Below are 11479 nucleotides of genomic sequence, written 5' to 3'. Positions count from 1 at the left end.
CTCCTTATCTCTCTCTCCATCATTGCTTTTCCAGGCACAGACTCAACAATGTACTTAAGCACATGAGGAGAGTGAGAGAAAAACCCAAGGGATACGATAGTGCGATGATTTTAGTTCCCATTTGGTCTGCTTAGCTGCTTACAATTAAATGCTTGTTAAGGGACTTAGACATGTGCAAAGGGATCTTGGTAAATGAGAGACACAGTCCTTCCAACTGTCCTATCTCTGATTCAGCTACCCCTTTTATTTCCCAAATGAATCACTCCTGTCGATCCCAGCCCTCCCTCGCTCCTCTCTGCTTCTTCCCCCATTTTCGTTCTGGTGTGGATCAGGATCTGTGCAAGACGTATTTTACAGCTGGCTCAGCTGGCTGCACCCAGTTATCTTTTTTGCCTTTCTGTTTCCAAGCAGAGGAAATTTCTGCTGTCTGCAAGAATAGCTGATTGGCCATTGTCATCGAAGGAAGATGCAGGGGCGTGGAGGAACAGAGTTGCTAGTGCATAACCTCAGTGCTGCTTTGTTCAGAGAGATGTAGAAGTGGCAATGCAGGCTGGGTAGATCCGCTGTGATCCCTGTCCCAGTCGAGGCCCTGGATCCACTTCCAAATGTCAGCATAGACGTTCCAGCCTGGCTTAGCACACCATGATCATAGTCTGAAGCTGTCTGAACCACAAGAAGGAGAAGGGGCTGTTGGAAAGGGGCTGTTGGAAAGTGAAGAGGGAAATAGGGATGCCAGTAACGGCATCAAATTAAGGAAGGGGAAATTAGAGCTATGCATCAGTTGTAACTTGCTGATACTGAAATGTATTAAGCTATTGTATGTGCTCCCAAGAGATGAAACGGAAGCCCCCCCCCATGGCTTGAGACATTGAAAGGTGGACTGTACAAATCCATCACTGACTGGAGAGGGTGGTATAGCAGGGAGTTGGTGCTCCTGCTACTTTAAGGAAAGTCAGGTTGCAGGAGAAGCAGGCTGCAGTTGAGGCAGAGGGCAATTAGAGAAGCCATGTGACCTAAAACGTGCTGGGCTTGCAGGATATAAACCCAGGGCCTGAGTCGGGCAGGTGAGCTGATCCTAGAAACCATGGAGTGAGGAGCTGTTGAGTAGAAGGGCTGCAGCAAGGCTCCTGATTAACACCTGAGCTGGGGTAGGTAAGACTGGTGGTTCAGGGATTGAGACTGTAGGGGCAGTGGAGGTTGGTCTCAACTGGCCTGGGAATGGAGCTAGGGCCTGAGGGATAGGGGCCAAGGCCAAGGAGCAGGGCCACAGCTGAGGAGTGAAAGCCAGCAGGGCCAGGGGGCCCGTGGCCTGCAAGGCATGGAGTTGTTGGAGGTAATGAGGCATGGGCCCAGGAGAGGCAGAGAATGCAGACCTGGGCCCCTGAGGGACTGGGAAGGAGTTGTAGGTATAGTTCAGGAGACAAAAGCCTGAGCCCAGGAGGGGTAGAGGATGCAGGCTTAAACCCAAAATAGCCTGAAATTGTTTGAGGTACAGAGGCCCAAGTCCAGGAGGGACTGGGATGGTTAAAGGCACCAGGGCTGGAAGCCCCAGCAGTGCTGGAGACTGTTCCAGGTTTAGAGGCCAACATTGATTGGAGTTGACATTGGGGCTGAAGGCTAATGGATGAGGGATTGACTGGATTGGATGAAGGGGCTTAACATGCCCAATGATTGGTAACACCTGCAAGGCCTGGATGTGACTATAAGGGGAGATGAGGAGGCCATGTAAATTAGCCCTTAAGGCGATGAGCATGGACACTTTTGTTCATGAGAATGAGGTCTTGCTTGGGGAGCCCTGGGGCAGCCTCCTTTTTTCTAAAGCCATAATTGCATCAAGGCATGGCAGGAAAGCAAACGGGAGATTGCCCTAACAAAGAAAGTAAAGATGACAGGGGCTGGAGGGTTGTCACAGCCACCCCTGGGGTGGGACCCTATTACGGGTGGAATTTACTTGTCATCTTATGACAGTTATAATAATACTGCACAACTCTACAGCACTCTTAAAAGCTGTTTGCTTCTTACCGTAATGAAGCACTGTTAGTAGTATTCTCCACAAGTTATAGAAATGGAAACTGAGCACAGAACAGAGATGTGACTGTCCTGCAAACTGAGTCTGGCAGAGCCAAACCTTGGTCTCCTAAACTCTCAGGCCTACGAGAGGCTGCTTGATGACTCTTGATTTCTGATATGTGGTTTTGTCCAGACTGTGCTGTTCAGGTCCACTTTATCCTGGGGACAGATTGGATTGCTCTGACAAGCTGTTGTGTTTTGCTGGTAATGTGAGATTACACTCATTAGCACAGGTGCATTTGAGAGATGGTTTTTGGATAAACGTCTCTCTCTCTCTGCACCCAGAGGCTCATTTTTGCCTTTTCAGTCTGCTTTCCTCTGCAGTTTGAATCTCCCTATGAGCCTAATGACTTTCTCAGCCTTTTTTCCCAAGAGGTACTGTCAAGTATAAGGCAAATTACAGTGAAAAACAGAGGGTAACAAGCAGTGCTAAAGTCAGAGGTTGCTGTGCTGCTTTCTGCTATCTCAGAAGGAGTCAGATTCTGATACCCATGCCACTGGTGCCAATCCAAAGCAACTCTGACTTCATTGGAGGTGAGCTGAATTTACACCTGTGCTGATATGATCAGAGTCTTACTAGTTTCAGGCCATGGGGTCAGAAATTCTTAATATAAACCAATTAAATTCAGCAGGTACACAATTGTCACGTAAATGCAAACACAGCAGAGTGAGGGAGTAGCAAAGAAAAGCAGTTAATGGCAAGGCAGATGCCTCTAAATATTGTACATCTTACTAGCTTATTAAGTGCTTTTTCCTCTTGCATCTCTGTCTCCTACACTCTGGGTGTGTAAATCACAGTCATTCTGCTTGGTCACTGAATTCCTAAGTGACATAAGTAGACATTTTTAACACTTTCACTGTTTTCTAAACAACATGCTACTTTTAAAATAAGCTACTGATGCACTGGGGTTGGGATCTGGATGTTTTTACAGTTCTTTAACAGCATGAGTCATGACAAATTTGTAACATTAGTTAAACTTTCATGAAAAACCCTTGGCATAATCACTTATGGGAAAGCTGGGCAGTTCTGGGCAGTGATTGTGAGCTTGCGTACGGTTGTAAAATTGTTGTAAACTAGGAACAGCTCTGTTGCAGTCAGCTGATTTTTACACCTGAGAGCATAGAAAGCCAATCCTTCTCACCTGTATAATCAGGTATACATTAAGCAAGATGTTTTCTGGCAGTCTTGTTCCCAGAAATGGGAAACAAATGACATCAAAATCCTAGCTATGATGGGCCACATTTTCAAAGGGGCTGCACAGAAGGCATTCATAAAACTTGCTGACACATCTATTTGCATGTGCAAAACATCTGCTGTTGTGTGTCTGATCACGTGTCTAATTGCCCCATGTGTCCAATCACTTCCATCTTTCTTCCACACAAAGCCTTAAACAATGATTCTGTTCTGTGTGTCTCTCCATTTAATTGGATTCACAGAGTACCCTTCAGTGTGGTATCTAGGCTTTTAATCTTCATCCTTGGAAAATTATTCACTATTTGGACCTGCCATGGCACAGCTACTCAACAAAATCCTGCCCCAAAGTGACATTAAAGGAAATTCTCACACAACATTTCCAACCTTACTCGGTTCAAAACCTCAATCCGCCTCGTGTTGTGATCAGTTGAATCTTGTCCTCTCCATCTCATGCTGGCTAGGCTATTTACTCACCTACAGAAGTTATCTGGTGAGATCATTCACCTTGAAATTCAAGAGCAAAACACGCAGGGGAAAAAATATGTTCTGTTGGACAAGCTAGCTTTAAAAAGAGGTCTCTCCTTCTCCTGTTTACTGCATGCTGGGCTAACACGCAGCTTCCTTTTCCCAGTAACTAGAAACAATCCGGTAAAATAAAACGATCTGAGAGGCAGTGAGTTTCCTAGCAGGGGATGTCCTCTATTTACAAAATGAAAGGGGAAACTTGTCTAATCCTTGTGCTTCTTCAGCACCCAGCACTGCAGAATCCAGGGATCAGAAATGGGAATAAATAGTAGCTGCACGCCACACTAGTTAGACATGGGGACTGTTATTTAGCTCCCATGTGGCAGCTTGGATTTATTATACCCTGAAAGAGGCTTATTTCTAAATGTTGTGATGTGATTGCATAGTCCAAGGAAAGACTGTTCTTTCCAACCTCTCTCTGAGAGGTTTACTGTTCATAAATACACGTTCTTGCCCTTTAGTATTAAAAACTCCAGAGATTAGGGAACCTTAAATAAGTGTTTTTAATGCACTAGTGACCAAATGGCTGAGATTTGAGGCTCCTAGATGTTGAACAAATACTTAGTATGACACAATCCCTAGACCAGAGTGTTAATCTAAACAGGACTGAGGATGGTAGAAGGAGAATGCGCTGTACAGAGTGATGGGATATAAAGGGTCGTTCAATTTTGTTAAATATAAATAATTCTGTATTAAACTTTTGCCAGTTTTGCAGTTTGGAGACACGTGAGAAGGGTGTCTTTTGGGTCTTTCTTTGCCTTTCACTTGAAGAGGAATAAAAAGCCCTAGTTGCATTTACATTTTCATTTCTCCTATACCAGCCCCAAGCAAAAATAATTGACAGCATTAATTTTGGGGCCTGCAGTCTCAGATGGAGGCCCCTCTACATAGGCTTTGCTTGCATCCTTAAGGCCCCACTTGGGGGCAGTAATGTTTCAGAGTCCAATGTCTACCCAGAGGGTTCAAAATAAGGAACACAAAAATAAGAAACATGGTGCTAGCAGCTCTGTTTAATGGTGCCGCCTCTATTCGAGCTAACCTCAGGAGCTGTAACAGGAGGCCTGGCACATGAAGGGAAGTAGAGGGAGTGCTGGGCCGAACTCGGGGAGTCCAAACCATCCTGTTGGACGGTTCCACTTGCCACAGCACTTCTTGAGGCAAGAAAACCCTTTATCAGTTTCTGTAGAAACTTAAATGATCTCCAGGTAGAAAGAAGTCAACTTTTCTGGACCTGCAAGATGCCGAGTAGTCCAACAAAGTCAGTGGAAATTAAGGTGAGGAGGATCAAGCCCAGGGAAGGAGAGTTACTTTTGCGACTTTTCTGCCCAATCAATACAGCCGTGTTAGGAGGGTTTTTTTTAATCCCATCATCACTTTAAAATGGCTGTTACTATGGGACCCACCAGGTTTCTGACTTCAGTTATAGTTGGCTGCCCATACAGGCAAACACCGGCGCTCGGCTATTTCCTGTATGTCTGTGCTCCTACCTGCTTGATCTCGGGGCACGTTTCACTAGTTAGCGGCTTTCTGCCTGGAAATCCCAGACCACTGTTGTACACATAACAGGCATGATTTCACTCTGATCCCCAAAGAGGAGATAAACAGTCATGATACCACCCATTTGGAAAATGAGTGGAGCAGGCTGTGCTGCCCTGCGACAAGGCACCAGGCTTTGCTTCTTAAAATACAGTGAAGATGAAGTTGTTTGGTCTCCTCGAGGGACACTGAGGATGAGTGGCAATAGCAAGACCAGACCTGGGTCTAGTTACCCTTAGCAGCGCAGACAGAAGTTACAGAAGACGCTCGGTTTTGAAACTTCATCTGACCCTTCATGCAATGTGGATTCAGATTTTCACTCGATCAGCCACTTTTGAAACTCTCTGTAGCTGTGTGCCTGTGTTTGGTCATGGCTATAAACTGTTTTCTGTGGCCAGATCAGATGACAATTGTCACTTCTGTCTGTGCCCTAAAGGTCCAGTCTTTTCTCAGGTGCGATAGGTTTTTCTCATCCCCAACTGAAAGCTCTTCCCAGGGCATGGTCCTGTCTGAGTCTGGACCTTGCAGGCCATAGCAGAGAATTAATTCCTTAACATCCCTCCGCTATAGGAATGCTGCACCCCTACTGCTCCTGTGGCTTCATGGGTCCTGGAAGTGGGTTACCAAAAGAGCACAGAGCATCAAACCAGGTGAGAAACGGAGGGGGTCCCTGTGCTCTGTGGAACCGAGGGTGAGAGATGATGCTAGCATGCAAAGAAGATGAAGAGAAATGGCTGGTCACAGGTGGGGGAAGAGCTATATGCATTCTCACAGGTGTCATATCGCACAAGCTAACCTGCAGCCAAGGGATTCATAGATTTCATAGACATTAGGGCTGGAAGGGACCTCGAAAGATCATCGAGTCCAGCCCCCTGCCCCAGGGCAGGAAGTCAGCTGGGGTCATAGGATCCCAGCAAGATAGGCATCCATATTTCTCTTGAAGGTGTTCAAAGTAGGTGCTTGAACCACCTCCAGCGGTAGGCTATTCCAGACCTTGGGGGCTTGGACAGTAAAGAAGTTCTTCCTTATATCCAGCCTGAAACAGTCTTGCAGGAGTTTATAAATCCCCAGACGTTCCCCCAGATCCTGGTGAACACCCCTTATAAACTTATAGGTGGCCACCAGATCGCCCCTGAGCCTGCGCTTTTCCAGGCTGAAGAGTCCCATAGTTCTCAGCTTCTCCGATACCAATGTCTACACTGTTAATGAAGATGTTGAACAAAATAGGTCCAAGGACAGAGCCCTGGAGGACCCCACTGGTCACAGGCACCACGACAATTGACTTCCGTCAACCACCACCCTCTGGGTCCGACCACGGAGCCAATTCCCCAGCCAGCGGATCGTGGTGGATCCGAGGCCGCAGTTAGCCAGTTTTGTCAAGAGGTGATCATGGGATACCAAATCAAAGGCTTTTTTAAAGTCAAGATATACCACATCAATCTCTTCTCCCTTGTCCAGGTGATAGGTCACCTGGTCGTAAAAGGAAATAAGATTGGTCAAGCGAGACCTACCCGCAACAAACTCATGCTGGCTATCCCTCAGGATGTTGCCATTGGTCAGTCCGATAAGAATGGCCTCTTTGATAATCTTTTCTAAGACCTTCCCCGGGATAGAGGTCAGGCTGATGGGCCTGTAGTTTGCCAGATCCACTTTCCTCCCTTTCTTGAAGATAGGCACGACATTGGCCTTCTTCCAATCTTTGGGCACTACACCAGAGCGCCAGGAGCTCTCGAAGATCCATGCCAGGGGCTGAGCTATGATGCTCGCCAGCTCCTTGAGTACCCTGGGGTGACGACTATCAGGGCCAGCTGACTCGAAGGTGTCCAGCCTCTCAAGGTGTTCCTTCACGAGGTCAGCATTGAGGGAGGGCAAGGGATCTCCCTCACCCGGATGCCTGGCTCTAATTTATTTCTTCCTCAGTACACAAGCTTTCCTGGTGCTGGATCTTAATTGAGTCCAGACAACTGCATCAGAAGACTTTCGTTGCAGTAAGTACAAGAGGCCATGCCGTAAGTCCTGTGCTGGAAAAGCATGCTTCTGTGGACCCATTATCAGCCCTGTAACACACAAATGATATCTTAAGCTCAGACTTGGTTGTAATATAAAAGAACTGACCCCCACAGAAGTCTCTGTCTTCCTGTGTGGTTATTAACAGGATATTTTTTGGCTTTTGTGGGTCTTTTGATGATATATTTCCCTGCTGATGTGCTAATACCCCTGTGTAGAGCACTGCAAGAAGTGACTACACCCTCCATTTACTGCTTGCAGAAAGGCACGTACACACATACCTTTTAAATACAGGGTGTTTTCTGCAAAGACATTTCTGTTCATTATGGTTTCTCCCTTGACCTTTCCTCTCTGTCAGTTCAGAAACACTACTCTGCGCTGTACTAACCCCTGGAAGATCACAGTCGCAACCTGGATTTTGCAGAACACATGCCTCTCCCGGAGACTGGTGGGTGGATAAACACCAGTTAAGCAGAATGATATTTTCCTTGGCAAAAGGCCAGGTCTCGGTTATTCCCACGTAAATCCAGAATAACCCCCCTGATTTTCAGAAAAGTTGCTTTGCATTTGCACCAGTGTAACTGAGATCAGAAGGTAACCCGAGCTATTTGCAGTTTATCCCATAGGCTTTTGTAGACGTGTGAGTATAAGACATAAAGTAGCTGTCCTCCCTACATGGGACATAGGGAATCTGTAGTACGTGTGAGCGCTAAAGGAGGACCAGCACCCCTTGCAGATAGGTGCAATTACATTACTGAAATGTAATTGTGTGGTCACTTATTTGAGTAATTGGATTTATTAAATGCAGTTACTATCTGTAACTGCATACAGAAGCTGCCCCCACTCTGACCACGCAACTCAAAGCAGCCTCGAGCTTATGGGAGGCAGGCAGCAAGATAAACATTACTGTTTCGAACTTTGGTTCCCTACAATCTCCTTCCTCCCAACTCCTTTTATAACAGACAGCTCATGAATTTGGCCATCCTGCTCTCTGTTACATTAGAAGGATGGCATTATTTTTTTTTTACAGTGCCACAAGTGTGCATAGAGCTTCATCGACCTCTTTAAAAATATAGGTCCCCTCTTGGTGGCATGTACAGCCTAAATAAAATGTGTCGGTGGGAAATGGCCACAAATAGAAAGCTCGTGGGCAGTGAAAGATCATGATATGCGATATTTATGAACGAGACATCTTCTTTCTGTTGTTTCAACAGAAGCGGGCATGACCCTGGAGCCTTTAACACCCCCGTCCTACAGGAGGGATAGCCCACTCCTATATGGACTTTGTTTTAGCCAGAACTTGTTACTAAATGGGATTCCCTGTACAGAGTAGGCAACAGTCTGCAAGACAGCTGTAAAAATGATGAGCAAAAAGGGGGGAAAAAATTGAGCTTGTGCTTTCTGATGTAGTGAAGAGGTCTGAGAAGTTTGATTTCCTTGTTACACTAAATTTTGTAATGAAAATTCACTGTCCTGTCCAAATTGACCCATTCTTTGACTGGAAAAGTCAGGAGTAAAGAAAGCAAATTTTAAGAACGGGAGGGATTTCTAACTGGTTCTTTTCATGCCAATTTATAATTAACTTAAATATGGAGACTACTAAGGATTTGGGAGCAAGGAAGGCTTTGTCAGAGTTTCCATAACTACGGCCTTTCAAGTCTGAAGTGAGAGATAACAAAATACAACCTTCAAGGTGTCTGGTACGTTCTTCAGCCCAACCAGGAAATACCAGAGAAGACGTTCCTGTAACTTCCAACTTTTGAAAAAGCAGAAGCCAAACTGTTCAGGCTGCCTTCTACTGTCATGAAAAAAAAAAAAGGTAAGGGGAAGGGGGAAACCATAGCCCAGCGTTTAAAATCCTCTAACCATGTAAGACTTCTTGAATTTGAACTCGAGCGCAGAACAGCAGGAAGAGAGAAGCTACGTGAGACAGACGAGTAAAGATCAAATCCAGTGGAAAGAACGAGGGAGACAGGACAGGAAAGCTTTGAGGGGGGAAATGAAGCCTAGGACTTGTGTTTTTAAAGAAGAAGCGGCTCTATGCTGGCATTGCTGCTCTGTTTGCCCATTAACCAATATGTGGAGTGGGACTTAGGATGATTTAGCCAGCCCTAAAACTCGGCTGACCTGCAGGACCTCCCCCGTCTTCCTAGTGTACTAGTGTAAGAGCCAGAACGGGGGGGGTCCTACTCAGCCTCTTATTATCAGAGAGGCCCTTTCTCATTGAGGGCCCTGCCATGCAGGAGCTTGCTGTGAAAGGCCAGGTTGGACGATCTGCTGAACACGTTTGCAAACGCCGTCTGCTAGGAAGGGTTTGGGGAAGGCTGGAGAGAGACTTCCCACAATGATAAAGGGGCAGAAAGAAGCTGCTTCATGTTTCCAGCCAGCTGAGCTGCAGTTGAAATGTTCATTTAATGCTGCTGGGATTGAATTGTGCTATTAATGGTATTAGGGCACCTAGAGCTGTGGGTAATGTCTCTCTCTCATTTTAAATTCAAATAAAAGATCAGCAAATGGGCAGAGCTGGCTCCAGCGCGAGGTACTGTCTGGGCTGCAGCTGGACTGTGCTAGTGCAGTTACACGCTTCGTTGGTGTCCCCACTACATCACACTCCCTTCCTGATGGATGTTCAGACTACTGGTCATGCTTGTAAAAGATTAAATTCGAAAGTATTTACTTCTTTTGTACATGCCCTGCCCTGAGCAAATGGAAGGATACAGCAAAAGGATGGAAGCCTGTATTTCAACAGGACTTTATTCTGGGACTTGATAGGAACCAGCTTGTCTGCAATGGCCATGCAGGAAGTCGTTGAAGAAATGTGGTTTGGTGGCTGGAGGAGAGACCCACAAATCAGGATTCCTGAGCTCTGTTCCAGCTGCTGCCACTGACTCGATATTGTGTGTCACGTGAGGCCAGATCATGGCCTGGCCCTACGTGGCAAGCGGTGCAAGTTATACCCCTCCACCAACTACGACTACAGGTGCAGAGAGGACAGCATGTGCTGTGTGCCTGGTATATTTTTCCTCCCCTCCCGTTCCCCCAGCAAATGCCTGGGGCAGGGGTGAAGGGCCATGAATTTGAGAATCCACAGATCTGCAATCCAGAGGGGTGTAGCGACACAGCTGAGCACCCAGGGCAGCTGCCACATCCCAGGGCAGTGGTGACTTGCAGTGGCTGCTGTGGTGCCAGTGCGATTGTGCAGCTATGGTGGCAGCTGGCTTTTTTCTGCCCCCCACACTCTCCATCCCGATCTTTATCCCGAAGTTGCCCAGTTGCCATGCCCTAGGTATGCCACTGTTGCAAGCCCAATGTATGGCTGAGCGAGCATGCTGAGCAGGAGCTGTACTGGTCAGGGCCTGGGAACAAGGGGAAAGCAGGCTTTGGGACCCATTTCCAATCCTTACTCGCAGCTAGGAGCAAAAGCTCAGCCTTACCCGTATCTCCCTCTGCCTCGGTTCCCTTGTCTGTAAAGAGGAGACTGTGATATTTCAGGACAGGACAAATTTTAGACCAGATAATTCCCAGCGGTGGCCCTTTAAGAAGTGAACAGCGTAGCCTGTTTTCCCTTTCTGAATGGCAGTTCCAAGGACGTGTTTCTGAAATGTCATGTTCAAACACAGTCGCTCGCTTGTATTTTCCTTGGAGGTACTAACGGCTGCAGATCTTCAAAGAGAATAATGATTAGCCCTGAGCAGCTCTGGGCTGTGAGAAAATGTATAATGGAACAATTATTGAAAGCAGCCAAGACTAAAAGTAGCGTTTAATGGGATCCAGCATCTTCTGTTTCAGCTGACCTGAAAGCTGCCCATTCTGCCAAGTAAAGAGAGCAAAAGCCTTCGGAGATTCGTGAGGCCGAGTATGTAGGTCGCACGTGGATTAGAGCGTGATCGGGTTTGCTTTAACATTGAGCCGCTCCGAATGTATAGAGATCACGCGTTCCACAAAGGGATCAGTGCTTTGAAATCGCTTCTGGATTGATCACCGAGTGCTTGGCCTCCCGAGGCAAAGGCAGGTTCGCTAAGGGTTTGGGGGCGCAGCAATAGCTTACAAGCACTTTTTACATTCGCCTGAATGTGGAGCTGGGGGAGTCGGTTGCATTCAGAGCTATGGGGCAAGGAGCCATCCACGACAGGTTCAGCATCCCAG

General features: G+C 46.8%; 1 protein-coding gene across 1 annotated transcript in view; it reads left to right on the top strand.

The window, feature by feature from the left end:
- Positions 1-1054: 1054 nt before the first annotated feature.
- Positions 1055-11479, top strand: part of JSRP1 (junctional sarcoplasmic reticulum protein 1) — a 32418-nt gene continuing 21993 nt past the window's right edge. The window contains exon 1 of the mRNA XM_025193596.1: positions 1055-1148. The gene's annotated coding sequence lies outside the window, so the exon portion shown is untranslated. The remainder of the gene's footprint in view (positions 1149-11479) is intronic.

This window comes from Alligator sinensis, unplaced genomic scaffold (assembly GCF_000455745.1).
Source record: "Alligator sinensis unplaced genomic scaffold, ASM45574v1 scaffold1960_1, whole genome shotgun sequence".
Taxonomy (NCBI): Eukaryota; Metazoa; Chordata; order Crocodylia; family Alligatoridae; genus Alligator; species Alligator sinensis.
This window is presented reverse-complemented; position numbering and strand designations above follow the sequence as displayed.